Source organism: Schistocerca piceifrons, chromosome 3, assembly GCF_021461385.2.
Source record: "Schistocerca piceifrons isolate TAMUIC-IGC-003096 chromosome 3, iqSchPice1.1, whole genome shotgun sequence".
NCBI classification, from domain to species: domain Eukaryota; kingdom Metazoa; phylum Arthropoda; class Insecta; order Orthoptera; family Acrididae; genus Schistocerca; species Schistocerca piceifrons.
Genome location: NC_060140.1, coordinates 13061031 through 13081143, shown reverse-complemented (window position 1 = coordinate 13081143; position 20113 = coordinate 13061031). Strand labels below are relative to the sequence as shown.

At 40.2% G+C, this 20113-nt stretch overlaps 1 pseudogene; it reads left to right on the top strand.

Annotated features, from left to right (window-relative positions):
• LOC124787727 overlaps nucleotides 1-20113 on the top strand; it is a 56302-nt pseudogene that overhangs the window by 14390 nt on the left and 21799 nt on the right.

Genomic DNA, 20113 nt, shown 5'->3' with positions numbered 1-20113 from the left:
TAGGCAACTGAGTTTAAGTTTTCAGAAATGTAAATTGGAGCACATCACAAAACAAATAAAAGACAGTATTGTATGACTACATTATCAAATAATCACAGTTTTAATTGGTCAACTCATACAAATATCTGGATGAAATGAAATGGTGACATAGACTCACTTGTAGGCAAAGCAGAATGCAGACTTCAATTCATTGGTAAGATACTGGAAAATGTAATCAGTCTATAGAGGACATTGCTTACAAAATACTTGTGTGGCCCATTCTAGAATATTGCTTAAGTATGACCCATAACAAATAAGGCTAATGGCAGACATTGAATGTATACAAAATAGTGTAGCATGATTGATCATAGATTTATTTGATGCATGGGAGAGCATCAAGAAGCTACTAAAAATTGGAAATGCCAGACAAGTGAAGATAGACGCCAAATATATGACAAAACCCAATTTATGAAATTTCAGGAACCTGTATTAAGTGAGGTATTTAGGGATTATACAATAACCGCATATGTATCACTCCTATAGGGACCATGAAGGCAAGATTAATTACAGCATGCACAGAACCATTTAAAGCATCATTCTTCCCACACTCCACATGAGCATTGAATGGGGAAAAACCATAATGTGTGGTACAACAATGTACTTTGTCGTACAACCCACAGTGGTTTATACAGTGTGCATGGAGACATGGAATCAGTTGACAGTAGCTGGGTAATGGTTCATATTGATTCCCATTTCCCTGTTGCAGTAGGTGATCTCATGCCTCTAATTATTTTTTCATTGCTATCTTAACTTGCATTCTTCAATTCAGTTTATTAACCCTTCTTATCTCTTTGTATTAGGGCAAATGTACAGTTAACTTTTAAGGAATTTGTATTTTCAATTTATCAACTGGAGGTTTGTTTCATATGCAGCAGCAATGTTACAAATTATTTGTTTCAGTTTCTTTAGAATAATTTGCTGTTTCACAGGTGCCTTGAAGAAAATAAAAGATCTCGAAAGTGTCTTAATGACAACCGATGGCCTCATGTTGACAAGACAGCTGGTTGCCTTGCAGAGGGCAGGGCTTGACGGTCTGAACATCAGCTTAGACACCCTGCAGTCCCAACGCTACAACCAGATCACGAGGAGGAAAGGCTGGGAGCGTGTCATGGCTGGCATAGATCTAGCCTTGCAACTTGAATACGACCCTGTGAAGGTATTACTAGTGCAGCTGTCATCGCATGCAGACTTTCATAAGCAAAAGATATAAATCTGTTGTTAAGAATATCAATACAAGAATCACCATTTTAAAGCAGTACGCCCTCACCCTCGCCCCCATCACCGCTCCCACCCTCACCCCTGTCTCCACACTGCAGCTGTAAGTGAAGGAAGGTATATTAAGACAGAAGAAGTAAATTTTAGCTGACGATGCTAACAGTTTCATAGTTTATACAACATAAAAAAGTATGCCTTGCAAGTTTACCAATTAAATATCTTATATTTTCCTCCCAAGAGAGTCTTATGAGACTCAAGATCTTTACAGTTTCTCTTTTTTTCTTTTGTGTCTTTAGTTTAAAATAAGTTTCCTCTATTGTGGTGTTGTTTTGAAAAAATACTCGATTGTTTGGAAAAATTATTCTTAATTCTGTAGTCACACTTTTGTTGTGTCTAAGTACTACTGGTTTCAGTAGCAAGTACCAGCATTAGTTCATCTTATTATCAAAAATTTCTTTGCAGAATAAAAGCTGACCACTGTGGCCAAGCGGTTCTAGGCACTTCAGTCCGGAACCGTGCTGCTGCTACGGTCGCGGGTTCGAATCCTGTCTCAGGCAGGGATGTCCTTAGGTTAGTTAGGTTTAAGTAGTTCTAAGTCTGGGGGACTGATGACCTCAGACGTTAAGTCCCATACTGCTTAGAGCCATTTGAACCATTTTGCAAAATAAAAAGCTTCTGTACAACTGCAAACTAGACATACCATTTTCAGGGTGCAGTTCACATCTATTGAAAGCACAACAGTGACCTTTACTTTTAGTAGATAAGACACCTACAGGGGTAAGTGACTTGATGACTGCACACAAGAAGTTGTCATTTATTCCATATGTAGCTACCATGCAGACTCATATTTTGTATTAGTTTGTCCTTACTCTTCCAAAAGGTTAAACCTTGTCTCTGCAGCCACAGCTTTCTCTCTTCAGCAGTTGTCTTCATCTCCATGTGTGAAGAAAATCCCATTCATTGATCATATTGTTTAAGTAGGATGTTCTCAGTCATCCCCTTGTTTTCTTACCTACGATCTTGCCTTCAGAAATGTTTTTTAAAAGATTATTGTCTCCAGTTAAGTGTCCAGTGTATTTTGCTTTGCCCTGGCCTATAACTTTCAGTGGTTCTTTCTTGTCTCCTATTTCCTTTAACTTTTCTGTCAATGCAGCTAGTTCTTGTACTTCTCCTCCAGAACCACATTTCAGCAGGTTTGAGGTGAGCTTTCTTTGGCTTTTCTAATGTACAGATTTTGCATCTGTGTGTCAGAACACTCCACACAAAGGTCTTTACAAATATTTTCTTAATGTGGAAGCTGATATGTTTATTCAGTTGCAGCTTCTTCTTATTTTGGAAGGAACTCTTCACCTGTGCTTTTCTTTTCTTGAATGCCTTGAAATATTGATTGTTTTCTTGCAAAATGCTACTGAGATAGTGAATTTCAGTTCCTTTCTTGAGTTGCTCATTGCCTGTTCTTGTGTCAGTCCTACCTCCACCTCCTTTCTTGTCTGTAGCCATAACTTTTGTCTTCTTTGTATTCATTTTTAGCTTTAGTTTTACCACTTCTTGATTTAAGGCCTGAAACATTTTATTTAGTTCCTACTCTGATTTACAATTGCGATGTTGTCAATCTGCAGTGTATATGCATGCAATTAAGTTTCCATATCGACATCATGCTCCAAAAACCACCTAACTGTGTGCGGCAGGGGGTACGTCTCATGCCACCAACTGATCCCCTCTGCCTTGTTCCACTTCTGTATTATCTCTTAACTTCTCAAATTTTCTTTTCGTGATCATTTCGTGAATTGTATATGAGAGAAACTATTATGTTGTCAGACTCTTCTCGGAAACTACTCTCTCGAAATTTGGGTAGTAAATCTTTCCGTGATGCACAACTGCTCTCTTATGGCATCTACCACTGGAGTTGCTGAGCATCTCTGTAATGATCTCACAGTGACTAAATGATCCTGTGACAAAACACTCCAGACTTCGTTGGATCTTCTTTCTCTCTTCTGTCAGTCCTACTGGGTAAGGACACAGGGGTAATTTACATTCACTTAAGATTCTTCCTGTGAATCTTAGTCTGGCATCTGCTTTTCTATTGCTGTTTTATGTGGTCATTCCACTTTAAGGTTGCTCTGGATAGTTACTTCTAGATATTTTATGGTAGATTCTGTTTCCAGCAATTTGTCATTAATGGTGTAGTTGTACAGTATTGGATTTCTTTTCCTGTGTGTGTGTGTGTGATATGTTACATTTATTTATGTGCAGGGTCAACTGCCAGAGCCTGCATCATTCACCAATCCTCTGCAGGTCATTGTGCAAATTGATACTGTGTTCTGTTGTTGCTACTTTCTGATGGACAAGTGTAGTATCTGTGAACAATATTAAGGAGCCTCTGACAATTTCTACTGGATCATTTATATACATTGTAAATGTAATGGTCTTATCACATTTCCTTGGAGTATTCCAGAAATTACCTTTTGATTCTTGTCATCTTTTCTTTGTTGTTGTTATTACTTCCTTGATGAATATATTATGGAAGTAAGGTGATAGAAGGCACCCGTCTCTCACTGCCCTTCTGGTTTTCCTTCTTTCATATCCAGTTCAGCACTCTGACTTTTGTATACACTCAAAATTAATCATCTGTCCTTCCACTTTGGACATTACTTTAAGGAATGATGATATAATGGTAATCTGTTTATTAAACAATATTTTAACGAAACACTATGCTTTCTGATCATATAGTGGCTTGATGATGGAATTTGATACTGAAAGTAGTAATCATTAGACAAAATAAAAGTGAAGCTATAATAAAAGAAAGTAATATTTTGGATCATGTCAGTTGTTGTTCCAAACAACAGCACGTCAGGAATAGGTTCAAATGGCTCTGAGCACTATACGACTTAACTTCTGAGGTCATCAGTTGCCTAGAACTTAGAACTAATTAAACCTAACTAACCTAAGGACATCACACACATCCATGCCGGAGGCAGGATTTGAACCTGTGAACGTAGCGGTCACTCGGTTCCAGACTGTAGCACCTAGAACCGCACGGCCACTCCGGCTGTCCAGGAATGGGTACTAAAATTATTTGTCCGCTGATGACCTCACAGCTTAGAACACTAAAACACAAATGTTAATTGTTTGTTATGTGCCCTGATAGAGTTTACAACTGTTTACAGTTCACGATTGGTTGTTGGAGATTGGGCATTACTCACATAATGTATTTAGTGCACAGTGTAGAAAAAGGCAGTTTCCAGAAAAGTAAACAAGTGTAAAGGCAAAAGTTTCATGACAGGATGTTGTGTCACCATACTTGGAAGACAATTATAGCCAAAGACAGAAATTTAAAAGAAACTGGCTCATTTGAGCTGCGGAGACCTAGTCGAGGATTCTCAGTAGATAATTGTTAGCACAGTAGAATTTACAAAGAGACAATGTCAGTTCGTGTGAGGGAATGTTGATTGGTAAGTACCTATCAGCTTTCTCATAAAACTCACAATTTGAAGAATACACATCAAGGAAAAGGTAGAAGTCCAACAGTGTCAAATCTAGACAATAATATCGATCATCCAACAATTTTGCAAAATCCCCAGTTGTACTTACTTTACTTAATTACTTACTTACTAACCTACTCAGATTTGCTGTGTACCATACAAGGAACTGGTTTCCACTAGTTCACTCGATCAGCTGCCAAGTTCTCACCTTCCTCCAAGTCCATGCATTGAAGATTCATTGCAAAAGTTCCAGGTGTTAGAAGGACTTCCTGTACATCTGTATCTGTCCATTGATTTCCACAACAGTGTTGATTTTGGGATTCTTCCACCTTACATGCGTAGAACATAACCTGCAATCTTCAGTCTTCTTTCAACAATAATTTTGTGCAGGCTGTCTAGACGTTGTATTCTCAGCACTTCATCGTTTGTAACTTGGTTGGGTTAACATCTTCAGAATTCATCTCTAGCATTGTTGGTGAAAAATGCTGATTTTACTGACATTTTCCAAGTCTCACACATATAAACGATAAAGGAGTACAGTCAAAGATTTGTTGACATATTACAGACCTAATTGCCATATGGACTGATATTCCAGTTCTGCTGGTGATTTCTGCATCTGTGACCTCATTATTACATATAAAGCTACCGAGATATGGAAATCTGTCAACATCTTGTAGTATCTTCTATTGCACTGTAATCCGGGAAGAGATGAGTAATTTCCACTTACTTTGCACATTCTGTTTGCCTTATCTCTATTAATTTTCAGCCCTACACAATAGGGCATTTAATGAGAAAGCAGATAAAAATTAACTTGATGCCTTCCAAGGAGACGGTCTCTACTAAGTCTCTACTCCTTCAAGTCTGACTATGTAAGAGTAGACCAGACATGGTTTAAATTCAGAGAAATAGTATCGACATCAATTAAGAGATATATACCAAATAAATTGAAAGGATACCAAATAAATTAAAAGGATGGTGCACAAAATATGTCAAAACTCAGCTGCAGAAGCAATGAAAAAAAGCATGTAAAAGTTTAAAAGAATGCAAAATCTCCAAGATTAGCGATGTTTTACTGAAGCTCGAAACTTAGGGTGGGTTTCAGTGCAAGATTTGTTTAATAGTTCCCATAGTGAAACTTCGTTTTGAAATCTGGAAGAAAATCCAAAGAGGTTCTGGTTGCATGTGTAGTACACCAATGGCAAGACGCAACCAATACCTTCACTGCGCAATAGCTGTGGTAATGTTACTGATGACAGTGCTACTAAAGCAGGGTTACTAAACACGGATTTCTGAAATTTCTTCACCAAAGACAACAAAGTAAATATTGCAGTATTCAAATCAAGAACAACTGCAACTGTGAGTAACTTAGTAGTAGCTCTCCTCAGTGTCATAAAGCAGTCATTAAAGCAAAAGCATTTTGCTGGAGCATGTTCTTAAAATTTCAATCATCAACTTTCTCCTCCGAATGTGAAAATATTTTGTTAGAGCCCTCTTATATAGAGAGAAATGATCTTGTAATAAAATAAGAGAAATCAGAGCTTGTACGGAAATATTGAAGTGTTTGGTTTTCCTCAAATGCTGTAGGGGAGTGGAATGGTAGATAAATAGGTTGAGGGTGGTTCTCTGAACCCTCTGCCAGCATTTAATTGTGAATTACAGACTAGTCATGCAGATATAGATAATGTAGATAGGCTTTCAATATTGCGCACTGATTCTCTAATGTTATACATTGCTCAAATACTTTCGTGGTGCTTTGGAGTGACCCCTTTAAAATAACACTTTACCAGTCTTCTTAATATGTATTTTGGTAACCAGGTTGATAAGAAGTTACAACAATACTCTCTTATTACTCCCCAGTTTTGGGTTTTATTAATGAACAAAATCGACACAGTGTTCCGTATCAATTACTGGCTGAAGTTTCCTGCTGATGGAACCAATATGATTTTCTGTGTTTCTGAGCATACAGGTTGTGTACGCTGTTTGGAGTCTAGTGTATGCTGAATCAAATGTTTTTATTGTTGTGATCTTCCATCTGAAGATTGGTTTCATGGAGTTGCCCATGCTAGCCTATCCTGTGTGACCCTCTTCACCTCTGCATAACTACTGCAGCGTACAGTAACTTGAACTTGCTTACTGCAGTCAGTTTTTGGTCTCCTACAGTTGTTACCCCCATTATATTCAGAGATGACCACATATTGTGGAAATTGCATACTGTAATGTAGGATGCAATAATAACGTATGGAAGGTTTCTGTTGAAAGTTACAAATTATTTAGGAATAAAGGAGATGGCTCACCAAAAGGCAGAAGCACTGTCTCATCGATAGCCACACGAACAAAAGGTATGTAGAATGAGATTTTCACTGTGCAGTGGAGTGTGCACTGATATGAAACTTCCTGGCAGATAAACACCGTGTGCCGGACCAAGAGTCGAACTTGGGACCTTTGCCGTTCGTGGGCAAGTGCTCTACCATCTGAGCTATCCATGCACGACTCACGACCCGTCCTCACAGCTTTACTTCCACCAGTACCTCGCCTTGTACCTTCCAAACAAAGGTACGTTGCTTGGCGAGCTTCCAGAATGCACTTTCTTTTTCTAGCTGTAGGGAAAACATGCGCGAGCGCGCGCGCGCGCGCACGCGGTGCGCGCACACTCGCACACACACACACACACACACACATTCTCACATGCGCATGCATGTCTCCTTATGCTGTGGTCGCTCAACTGCCAGCTCTTTACTGGCCCACGGTGAGTGTTCTGGAGTGAGGTGGGGCTTTAGAGTGGGGTAGGATGGGGTGGGTTGAGGCAATGTGAGAGATGGAGAGAGATGGGAGGGGTTTGGAGGGAAGCATTTAGTGGCTCGTGGGAGAGTGGGGAGCCATCTGTGGGCTAGCTAGGGGTGCAGGCAGAGGGGTCAGGCGACAGACAGCTGGGCACTCATAGACTAGGGTGTGACGTGAGATAACAGCACACAACTAGCTGATTTGGGGGGGGGAGAGGGGGGGGAGTGGCGTGTGTGTGGGGGGGGGGGGGAGGCAGGGGGGCTGGGAGTTAACTTGGATTTAGGCCAGGAAGCAAAGGATGTGCTGTATGGCTACGAAAGTTGAGTATTCTTAAATAAGGTCAGCTGGTGCCAATGTATTGGAAAGTAACTGGCACACAAAGTGCAATTGTGGCTCCTTTTTCTTTGTGAAAGAAGAAAAGAGAGAGAAATCGTCTCATTAGCGAAACAATGGCAAGAGACTACTATTTCTTGTTACTTACACTGCTGCTTTCTTTGATAATGATCAACAAGAACCAAATAATAGACTGTGTATGAGAGAAAATGTTCTGAACGAGAGTTTGTTTCATTTGTATAACATTTTATTCCATCATAGATGCTGCACTTACAGTTTCATATATGCATTGCAGCAGCAGACACAATAAAAGTAGCAATCAGCAGTGCTTAGTTTGTTGAATGGGTGAAAAATAGGTCACTGTCCCAGTTCCACATATCCCCAAAATTTGATTCTGCCAAATTCTGTACTGTCTGAAATCGAATGTTTAATCCCAAGATGAAAGTGAACAAGTTTGATGCAGTATTGCTAACATTGTTTATTACTCATCTTGCTGAATGAAATACATACCGTGTCGTTTCTGAAAGGTTTGCAGAAGTAATGCACATACACACAGACACACACACACACACACACACACACACACACACACACACACACACACACACACACATGCGCGCAAATGCAAATCACACATACATGACCACTGTCTCTGGCTGCTAGGGCCAGACTGGGAGCAACTGCGCATCATGGGAGAAACAACGGTCATGTGTGTGTGTGTGTGTGTGTGTGTGTGTGTGTGTGTGTGTGTGTTTTGTCCACTTTGGAAGAAGACTTTCTGATCGAAAGCTTACGTGTTTAGTAGTCTTTTTGTTGTGCTTGTCTGTGACCTAACATCTCCTGTATACTGTGAATAGCAATGTATCTTTTTTATAATATGGTCATTATTCCAGCCTAGATTTTCTATTGTTTGTTTCCTTTTAAGACCTTATAAAGACAGTTACTGACAATTTCTTTTTTCTTATTGGAGAAAAGTAAAACCATATGGGAGCCAGAATTAGATTGTAAATGAATATGGAATAGAGTATTTTTATTCTCCCTGTATGCAGTGTCACACTTCATTTCTGGCAGCACCACCTTCTCAACACATGACTGTCCCCCACCACCTCACCATAGTCTTCAAGTTATATCCTATAGCACTTCTGTGTGGACAAATAGATGAAGGATGTAGTTTAAAACAGTATAACTAAACTTAAAAGTCAAACTGCCCTTTTATAGAGACTGCCATCATTATTTAAACATACTAAACAATATCAAAACAGTCAAAAGAAATTTTTTTTCAAAAGAGCAGAAAATTGTAGTGAAATTCATGAAAGGATTGTTTTAAATTGTTATATCTTAAATCAATAAGTATGTCAGCATTTCCCAGGATTTTCTGGCTTAATTAAGACTAGGTCATGCCACCACAGTGGTCAGACAGTGGACTTGCCTTCGAGAGGACAACGGACCCGAGTCCCATCGGGCCACCAAAATTTGGCTTTTCCTCGATTTCCCTAAATGATTTAAGACAAATTCTGGGATGGTTCCTTTAAAAAAGATGACATTCGGCTGAGAAAGCTAATTTCTGTGGCAGGTCTGATGACACAGTGCTGGTGGAAGCACGAGTATTTCAGAGCACACCATTCATTGCACATTGTTAAACATAGGGCTCTGCTGCAGACAACCCCTGTATGTTCCCATGTTGACAACACTGTTGAATTACAATTTCTGTGGCTCAGGAGCATTGAGATTGGGCAGTGAATCAATAGAAATGTGTCATCTGGTTGAATCATTCATGTTTCGCATTACACCTGCTTGGCGGTTTTGTGCACATACACTGTCAACAGAGTGAATTGGTGCTTGAAAGGTGCACTTTGCTACAGACGTAGGCCAGTGGGAGCAATATTATGCTATGGAGGACATTCACCTGGTCTTCTGTGGGTCCTGTGGTAGTAACTGAAGGCTCCATAACAGCTTTGTTCTGTGTGAACATTATTGTGCAATGTCCGCACCCTGTCCCTAATGAAGGTGACATGTTTCAACAATATGACTTTCAGTGTCACGAGGCCAGAATCAAATTCACCCCTTCTGAATCTGATGCAATACATCTGTGATGCTATCAGATACCAGTTCTGCACCCAGAAACCACTGATCTCCAATTTATGGGAATTACATGACCTGTGCTTAGACATGCGGTGCTGCATAATGCTGGGAACATACCTCACATAATGCTGGGAACATACCTGAAATTTGTTGAACTTGTCCCACACAAAATCACTGCTGTATTGTGTTCCAACAGTGGACAAACACATTATCAAACAGGAGGTCATAGTGTTTTGTCTCATCAGTTTATATATTCAATGCTTGAATGAAAGGTGTGCTCTTTTCCTTTTTTCTGCCATTGCATGTATGTGTAAAGCAGGATGTTCTACCATTTGGGCTTGTTTATATGAAGGCTGTCAGCGTTAACCACCTGCACAGATACTAAATGCTCCTTTTGTGAAGACCTTTTATCTTGAGAACACTTTTAACTTTGTTTCACAAATGGCAGCACAGTTTCAAGAAAGCTTCTTAATTTAATGTAATAGTTAAAATAATACCTTCAGCAAAAGATGTGTGCGTTGGAGTGGGGAAAAAGATTGGAGATGTATGCAGTTTAATTTTTGTAAATTGTTAAGAAGGTTAACAGCTTGGCATGCTAAGATAAATTCAGACATTCTCTAAAAAAAGAGAAAAAGATTAATTTAACAGAATCAGTGAGGTATACAAATATAACAACAGACTTGTAGAACCATTATTTTGTAGGTTAGATTAGATTGGATTCAGCTTTTGTTCCAAGACCCAAAACATGAGATGATTCTCATGGGTGAGTAACATGCCAGAAAGTATAACATAAAAAATATAAAACATTTGAATACCCTGATCGTTTGTCAGGAGATTGTCAAACTAGGTGAATACTATACAAACTGGAACAGCTAATATTTTCAGAATTGATACGCTGTCAGACTCAAACATTGTTATGCACTATTAATAAATTTATCAAACAAAAAGTACATAATTTTGACTGTTATGACAAAGTGCTCTCAGAACTGAAATCTAACAGACATTCTTATTTAAGCTGGCCTAACAGCCACTGTTAAGATATTCATCTATAGAGTCTTTCAAACTCTGTTTAAACCATGCTTTATCTGATACCAAGTTTTTAATGGTGTCTTTCTTCCACAGATAAATTGTGTTGTAATGCAAGGTTTTAATGAAGATGAAGTGTGCAGTTTTGTGTAGTTAACAAAAGAGAGTAACGTTGACGTAAGATTTATCGAGTACATGCCTTTCAGCGGCAACAAATGGAATGATGGGAAGATGGTCTCATTTAGTGAAATGCTCCAAATAATTAGAAAGCAGTGGCCTAATTTCGATCCTCTTCCCAATGGGCCCAATGATACCTCAAAGGTACGTGAAGTATTACATATGAACATACACTGAAAATAATTTAATGTTTATGACTTACTACCAATCACAAGAATACTTCATATCTGCTGGTGGTGTGAGAGATGGACTGGTTTAGTTATATATTTCTCATATCATTCAGTAAGTCTGTCCTGGCCTGGGTTTCTCTGTAGCTTTTCTGCAACTCTCCCCATTTCCTAAACCTTGACAAACCTTTTCTTTCTTCCCTTTTCCTTCCCCTTCATTGTTTCTGCCAGAAGAAGAAGCCACTGGCTCCGAAAGCTTGCACATTTCCGTAACTTTAAGGGGAGTTAGAAGGGGAAAACATTCTTTTTCACTTTTTCGGGTTTTTATCTGATTATAAAATTTGCAATTTTCCAAATAAAATGATATGTATATTACTTATAAACTTGCGTGGGAAGTATTTTATTTTATTTTCTAAAATATAATCTACACCAGTTGAAAATGTTAAAATTTTTACATGCATTATTTCAAGACCTAATAAAATCGGTAATTTTTTATATACAGGGTAGTCCATTGATCATGACCGGGCCAAATATCTCACGAAATAAGTGTCAAACGAAAAAACTACAAAGAACGAAATTTGTCTAGCTGGAAGGGAGAAACCAGCTGGCGCAATGGTTGGCCTGCTCTAAGGCACTGCCATAGCTCAAACTGATATCAACTGTGTTTTTTAAAATAGGAACCCCATTTTTTTATTACATATTCGTGTAATACGTAAAGAAATAGGAATGTTTTAGTTGGACCACTTTTTTCGCTTTGTGATAGATGGCGCTGTAATAGTCAGAAACATATGGCTCATAATTTTAGACGAACAGTTGGTAACAGGTAGGTTTTTTAAATTAAAATACAGAACGTAGGTACATTTGAACATTTTATTTCGGTTGTTCCAATGTGATACATGTACCTTTGTGAACTTATCATTTCTAAGAACGCATGCTGTTACGGCGTGATTACCTGTGAATACCACATTAATGCAATCAATGCTCAAAATGATGTCTGTCAACCTCAATGCCTTTGGCAATACGAGTAATGACATTCCTCTCAACAGTGAGTAGTTCGCCTTCCGTAATGTTTGCACATGCATTGACAATGCGCTGACGCATGTTGTCAGGCATTGTCGGTGGATCACAATAGCAAATATCCTTCAACTTTCCCCACAGAAAGAAATCTGGGGACGTCAGATTCGGTGAACGTGCGGGCCATGGTATGGTGCTTTGATGACCAATCCACCTGTCATGAAATATGCTATCAATACTGCTTCAACCGGACGCAATCTATGTGCCGGACATCCATCATGTTGGAAGTACATCGCCATACTGTCATGCAGTGAAACATCTTGTAGTAACATTGGTAGAACATTACGCAGGCAATCAGCATACATTGCACCATTTAGATTGCCATCGATAAAATGGGGGCCAATTATCCTTCCTCCCTTAATGCCACACCATACATTAACCTGCCAAGGTCGCTGCTGTTCCACTTGTCACTGCCATCGTAGATTTTCCGTTGGCCAATAGTGCATATTATGGCAGTTTAGGTTACCGCTGTTGGTGAATGATGCTTCATTGCTAAATAGAACGCATGCAAAAAATCTTTCATCATCCTGTAATTTCTCTTGTGCCCTGTGGCAGAACTGTACATGACGTTCAATGTCATCGCCATGCAATTCCTGGTGCATAGAAATATGGTACGGGTGCAATCGATGTTGATGTAGCATTCTCAACACCGACGTTTTTGAGATTCCCAATTCTCGCACAATTTGTCTGCTACTGATGTGTGGATTAGCTGCCCCACCAGCTAAAACACCTACTAGGGCATCATCATCTTTTGTTGCAGGTCGTGGTTGATGTTTCACATGTGGCTGGACACTTCCTGTTTCCTTAAATAATGTAACTATCCGGCGAATGGTCCGGACACTTTGATGATGTCGTCCAGGATACCGAGCAGCATACATAGCACACGCCCCTTGGGATTTAGATCACAATAACCATACATCAACACGATATCGACCTTTTCCGCAATTGGTAAACGGTCCATTTTAACACGGGTAATGTATCACGAAGCAAATACTGTCCGCACTGGCGGAATGTTATGTGATACCACATACTTATATGTTTGTGACTATTACAGCAGCTGGCCAGAGTGGCCGAGCAGTGCTAGGCACTACAGTCTGGAAACGCGCGACCGCTACGGTCGCAGGTTCGAATCCTGCCTCGGGCATGGATGTGTGTGATGTCCTTAGGTTAGTTAGGTTTAAGTATTTCTAAGTTCTAGGGGACTGATGACCTCAGAAGTTAAGTCCCATAGTGCTCAGAGCCATTTGAACCATTTTTGACTATTACAGCCCCATCTATCACAAAGCGAAAAAAGTGGTCCAGCTAAAACATTCATATTTCTTTACGTACTACATGAATATGTAATAAAAAATGGGGATTCCTATTTTTAAAAAATGCAGTTGATATGAGTTTGACCTATGGCAGCGCCATCTAGCAGGCCAACCATAGCGCCATCTGGTTTCTCCCTTCAAGCTAGACGAATTTTGTTCTTTGTAGTTTTTTCATTTGATGCTTATTTCGTGAGATATTTGGCCCGGTCACTATCAATGGACCACCCTGTAGAAAGCTGTGGATTGCTGTGTTATAAAAGTTAAATTATGTGTTTGTATTGGTAACACTGTCAAAAATAGTATCGTATCTTTTCATAGTATAAACATGCTTTGTATATCGAAGTGCTAACGTTTTTCCGAGGAAAAGTGACGAATAGACTGGTAAATCTCTCAAAAAGTATGACTCCAAAATGAAGTGTTTTTAAGAAATGTGGGTTTCATGGTAATAAAATTTTGAATAAAGAGAAACATTGTATTCAGCATGTGGTGTGTGAAGTTACAGACAATGAAATACTGGCAAACTCATGAGTATCTAGAGAAACACCCATTAGTGCTTCGAAGATTAAAATAAAACATAGTGATAACACAGTTATCTCAAAACAAACCTCATGTAAACAGTAGGTTAGGTTATATTCTGATACATTTACACATCCTAATAGGGATGTTATGTGAATGTGTGTGCTGTATGTATGTGGAGGGCCAGTTAGTTTACATGAAGACATTGAGGTATCAAATGGACTAGCCAGGAAACTTATCATTAATTCTGCCAGTTGTAAATATACTCATTCATTTTGGAGTTCTGATAAGTGTAAAGATAATTATTTTAAAATAAATATTAGGTGGTCTTATGGATTGAGAGCTATTGGCAAAGGACACACTGCAGCAGAAACAATGTGTGTCGTGATGTATATGCCACGCCCACTTTGTAAAATGGACAAGTATGCAGGATTTATTGGAGCTGCTGTGAAATCAGCTGCATGTGAGTCAATTAAGGGTGCTGCAAATGAAGCTGCTGAAATAAACGATGGTATGATTGACATATCAGTAGCTTTTGGGGCACTTGGTAGAAGTGCAGCTGCAGTTCTAAGAATTCTGTTGCTACAGTGACCAGTGTGGATACTGGAAAGCTAATAGATTTCCAGATTTTAACCAAATATTGTTATAAGTATAAACCAGGGAATGAAGAAGGGCATATCTGTGACAGAAATTATGAAGGACAACTAGTCGTATGGAGGCCTGTGCAGCTGTTGAAATTTATAATCGATCTGTAAACTAAAGGGGAGTGTGTTACACTAAGTTCTTAGGTTAGACAGACTCAAATAAATATAACAGTGTAGTAGCCACTCAGCCTTATGGTGAGAAGCTTATCACAGAAATGGAATGTGTTGGTCATGTCCAGAAGAGGATGGGTACCAGATTGAGGAAATTGAAACAAAGTTTGAGAGACAAGAAACTTTCAGGTGGTAAGACCATAAGAAGCAGGCTGACAGACAACATGATTGATGAACTACAACAGTATTATGAGATTGCCATTAGAAATAATACTGAGGATTTGTTGAAAATGAAGCAGGCAGTATGGACTACCTTCTTCCAGAGACTGTCAGCTGATGATAAACCAGTACACCATCTTTGCCCTCCTGGATCTCATTCATGGTGCAATTACCGCAATGCCCAGTACTCAAACAGGTCATACAGCCATAAACATTCTATCCCAGCAGCAGTTGTGGATATCACAAAACCTGTTTACAGAGACCTGCCAATCCTGAATTATTGAAGAAGTGTCTGCATTGTCAGACTCAAAATCCCAATGAGTCGTTCAATAATCTTATAGTGTCAGTGTCATCGTAACTGCCATCTGCGTCACGTCTGCTGTGCAGCGAGCTACGCTAGTTTAAGTATTAACTCTATTTTTCTTACTTGTCACTTCTTCTTCTGTGTGTTTTTGCTTTTAGGAAGCTTTAATTGTCGAGTGCTAGTAATAGTGTTCCATAAGTTTTGTGTTTGTTTTGAATACAGTCAGAGAGAGTCCGTTTAGTCAGCCATAGTGCCAGTAGTGCTAGTGTTTGTTTTGAATACAGTCCAGAGACAGGTAGTGCTATTTTCATTGTTTTCTACAGGAAGTATCTAGTAACTACAATTTAGTCAACTATCAGCCGCCTTTAGTGAATTAGCAGACTAGTTATAAGTTGATTAACTCTCTACAGTAAATTGATTTCTTAGGATGGATAGGATGTGAGACTGCTGTGTACGGACACAGGAGGAGCTGGCCACTGTTCGCGAACAGCTGAACGTGTTGATGGCCGTGGTTAGCCGTCTTCTGGCTGCTGCCTCGGAGTGTAGTGGCAGTGGGGAGTCTGGTGCGTTGCATGGTACACCCCAGGTGTTACATGCTTCACCCACTGACCCTGCTGTTGACACATCTTTGCGGGTACCGGGCGCGGTTGGGCCACTCTGTTCGCAAGGGGCGTGGCGGGTTCAGCGGCGTTTGCGGCGCACGAGGCGGAGGGTCAGTGTGGAGGCTTGCCGTGTGGCATCGTCCGTTCTGCCTGTGAGTGGACATGTGGCCACTCCTTCAGCAAGGTCCGAGCAGGCACATGGGGGGAGGGGTTTATTAGTTATTGGGAGCTCCAACGTTAGGCGGGTGATGGAGCCCCTTAGGGAAATAGCGGAAATGTCGGGGAAGAAGGTCGGTGTTCACTCTGTCTGCTTGCCGGGGGTCTCATCCGAGATGTGGAGGAGGCCGTGCCGGCAGTGATAGAGAGCACTGGGCGCACCCGACTGCAAATTGTTGCTCATGTCGGCACCAATGACTCCTGCCGTCTGGATTCAGAGGTCATCCTCAGTTCTTACAGGCAGTTAGCAGAGTTGGTGAAGGCGGAAAGCCTCGCGGGGTGGAATCTGAGCTAACTATTTGTAGTATCGTTCCCAGAAACGATAGTGGTCCTCTGGTTTGGAGCCAAGTGGAAGGCTTAAACCAAGGGCTCAGACCACTCTGCGGAGATCTGGGGTGCAAATTTCTCGACCTCCGCTATCGGGTGGAGAAATGTAGGGTCCCCCTGAATAGGTCACGTGTGCACTACATGCAGGAAGCAGCTACAAGTGTAGCGGAGTATGTGTGGAGTGCACATGTGGGTTTTTTTAGGTTAGAGAATTCCCTCCCTAGGCCCGAAAAGACACCTCCTGAGATGCGGAAAGGTAGAAGTAGACAAAATGCAACAGGGAATAACAATATTAATGTGCTAATAGTAAACTGCAGGAGCGTCTATAGAAAGGTCCCAGAACTGCTCTGATTAATAAACGGTCACAATGCCCACATAGTACTAGGGACAGAAAGTTGGCTGAAACCAAATGTAAACAGTAATGAAATTCTAAACTCAGATTGGAATGTATACCGCAGAGACAGGCTGGACAGTGAAGGGAGAGGCATGTTTAAAGCGATAAGAAATGCAATAGTATCGAAGGAAATTGACGGAGATCCGAAATGTGAAATAATTTGGGTGAAGGTCACGGTTAAAGCAGGCTCAGACATGGTAATTGGATGTCTCTATAGGCCCCCTGGCTCAGCAGCTGATGTGGCTGAGCACCTGAAGGATAATTTGGAAAATATTTCGAGTAGATTTGCCCATTATGTTATAGTTCTGGGTGGAGATTTTAATTTGCCGGATATAGACTGGGAGACTCAAACTTTCATAACGGGTGGCAGGGGCAAAGAATCCAGTGAAATTTTTTAAGAGCTTTATCTGAAAACTACCTTGAGCAGTTAAACAGAGAACCGACTCGTGGCGATAACATATTAGACCTTCTAGTGACAAACAGACCTGAACTATTTGAAACAGTTAATGCAGAACAGGGAATCAGCGATCATAAAGCAGTTACTGCATCGATGATTTCAGCCGTAAATAGAAATATTAAAAAAGGTACGAAGATTTTTCTGGTTAGCAAACCTGACGGCTCAACACAAAAGTTTTGTTTTAAGTACAGATGGTGTTGAGGATCAGTGGACAAAGTTCAAAATCATCGTACAATATGCGTTAGATGAGTATGTGCCAAGCAAGATCGTAAGAGATGGAAAAGAGCCAGCGTGGTACAACAACCGAGTTAGAAAACTGCTGCGGAAGCAAAGGGAACTTCACAGCAAACATAAACATAGCCAACACCTTGCAGACAAACAAAAATTACGCAAAGCGAAATGTAATGTGAGGAGGGCCATGAGAGAGGTGTTAAATGAATTCGAAAGTAAAGTTCTATGTACTGACTTGGCAGAAAATCCTAAGAAATTTTGCTCTTATGTCAAAGCGGTAGGTGGATCAAAACAAAATGTCCAGACACTCTGTGACCAAAAAGGTACTGAAACAGAGGATGATGGACTAAAGGCCGAAATACTAAATGTCTTTTTCCAAAGCTGTTTCACAGAGGAAGACTGCACTGTAGTTCCTTCTCTAGATTGTCGCACAGATGACAAAATGGTAGATATTGAAATAGATGACAGAGGGATAGAGAAACAATGAAAATCACTCAAAAGAGGAAAGGCCGCTGGACCTGATGGGATACCAGTTCAATTTTACACAGAGTATGCGAAGGAACTTGCCCCTCTTCTTGCAGCTGTACCGTAGGTCTCTACAAGAGTGTAGCGTTCCAAAGAATTGGAAAAGGGCACAGGTCATCCCCGTTTTCAAGAAGGGACGTCTAACAGATGTGCAGAACTATAGACCTATATCTCTAACATCGACCAGTTGTAGAATTTTAGAACATGTATTATGTTCGAGTATTATGACTTTTCTGTAAACTAGAAATCTACTCTGTAGGAATCAGCAAGGGTTTCGAAAAAGACGATCGGGTGAAACCCAGCTCGTGCTATTCGTCCACGCGACTCAGAGGGCCATAGACACGGGTTCCCAGGTAGATGCTGTGTTTCTTGACTTCCGCAAGGCGTTCGATACAGTTCCCCGCAATCGTTTAATGAACAAAGTAAGAGCATATGGACTATCAGACCAATTATGTGATTGGATTGAAGAGTTGCTAGATAACAGAACGCATCATGTCATTCTCAAGGGAGAGAAGTCTTCCGAAGTAAGAGTGATTTCAGGTGTGCTGCGGGGGATTGTTGTAGGACCGTTGCTATTCACAATATACATAAATGACCTTATGAATGACATCGGAAGTTCACTGAGGCTTTTTGCGGATGATGCTGTGGTATATTGAGATGTTGCAACAGTGAAAAATTGTACTGAAATGTAGGATGATCTGCAGCGAATTGATGAATGGTGCAGGGATGGCAATTGAATCTCAATGTAGACAAGTGTAATGTGCTGCGAATACATAGAAAGAAAGATCCCATATTGTTTAGCTACAATATAGCAGGTCAGCAATTGGAAGCAGTTAATTCCATAAATTATCTGGGAGTATGCATTAGGAGTGATTTAAAATGGAATGATCATATAAAGTTGATCGTCGGTAAATCAGATGCCAGACTGAGATTCAGTGGAAGAATCCTAAGGAAATGCAATCCGAAAACAAAGGAATTAGGTTACAGTACACTTGTTCGCCCACTGTTTGAATACTGCTCAGCAGTGTGGGATCCATACCAGATAGGGTTGATAGAAGAGATAGAGAAGATCCAACAGAGAGCAGCATGCTTCGTTATAGGATCATTTAGTAATCGTGAAAGTGTTACGGAGATGTTAGGTAAACTCCAGTGGAAGACTCTGCAGGAGAGACACTCAGTAGCTCGGTACGGGTTTTTGTTGAAGTTTCGAAAACATACCTTCACCGAGGAGTCAAGCAGTATATTGCTCCCTCCTACGTATATCTCACGAAGAGACCATGAGGATAAAATGAGAGAGATTAGAGCCTGCACAGAGGCATACCGACAATCCTTCTTTCCACGAACAATACGAGACTGGAATAGAAGGGAGAACCAATAGAGGTACTCAAGGTACCCTACACCGTCAGGTGGCTTGAGGAGTATGGATGTAGATGTAGATGTAGACCAAAAAATGTTTTTCTCGTAATGAAGACACTAAAGTGGGGGTCAGTTATGCTGTTATTGCTTTTAATGATGGCAACATTGGTAGCGTGAAAGTGCTACAACATATGGGAATTAATTCTGGAGCAAACTGCATCAGAGAATTTGAATGGATGGACAAGGTTTGCATTGGTAAAGCAAAGTATGCAGCACAGTTGGCCACTACGGAGTCCAGAAAGAAGAAAACAAGAAAAAACTTAAAAAAGATCAAGAGGATGATATACAGTATGGTGCAGGGTGCTTCTGAGTGACTAAAAATAAAATGTTAAGCATATATTGAGTTACAGTCTATTAAAACTTTAAAAACTCTTCCTGAAAATTTACATTTTCTCTTGCATTTTTCCCTAAATCTCAGAAACTACTTCGAGTAGCGAATTCAAATTTTCAGGGAGTAATAACATA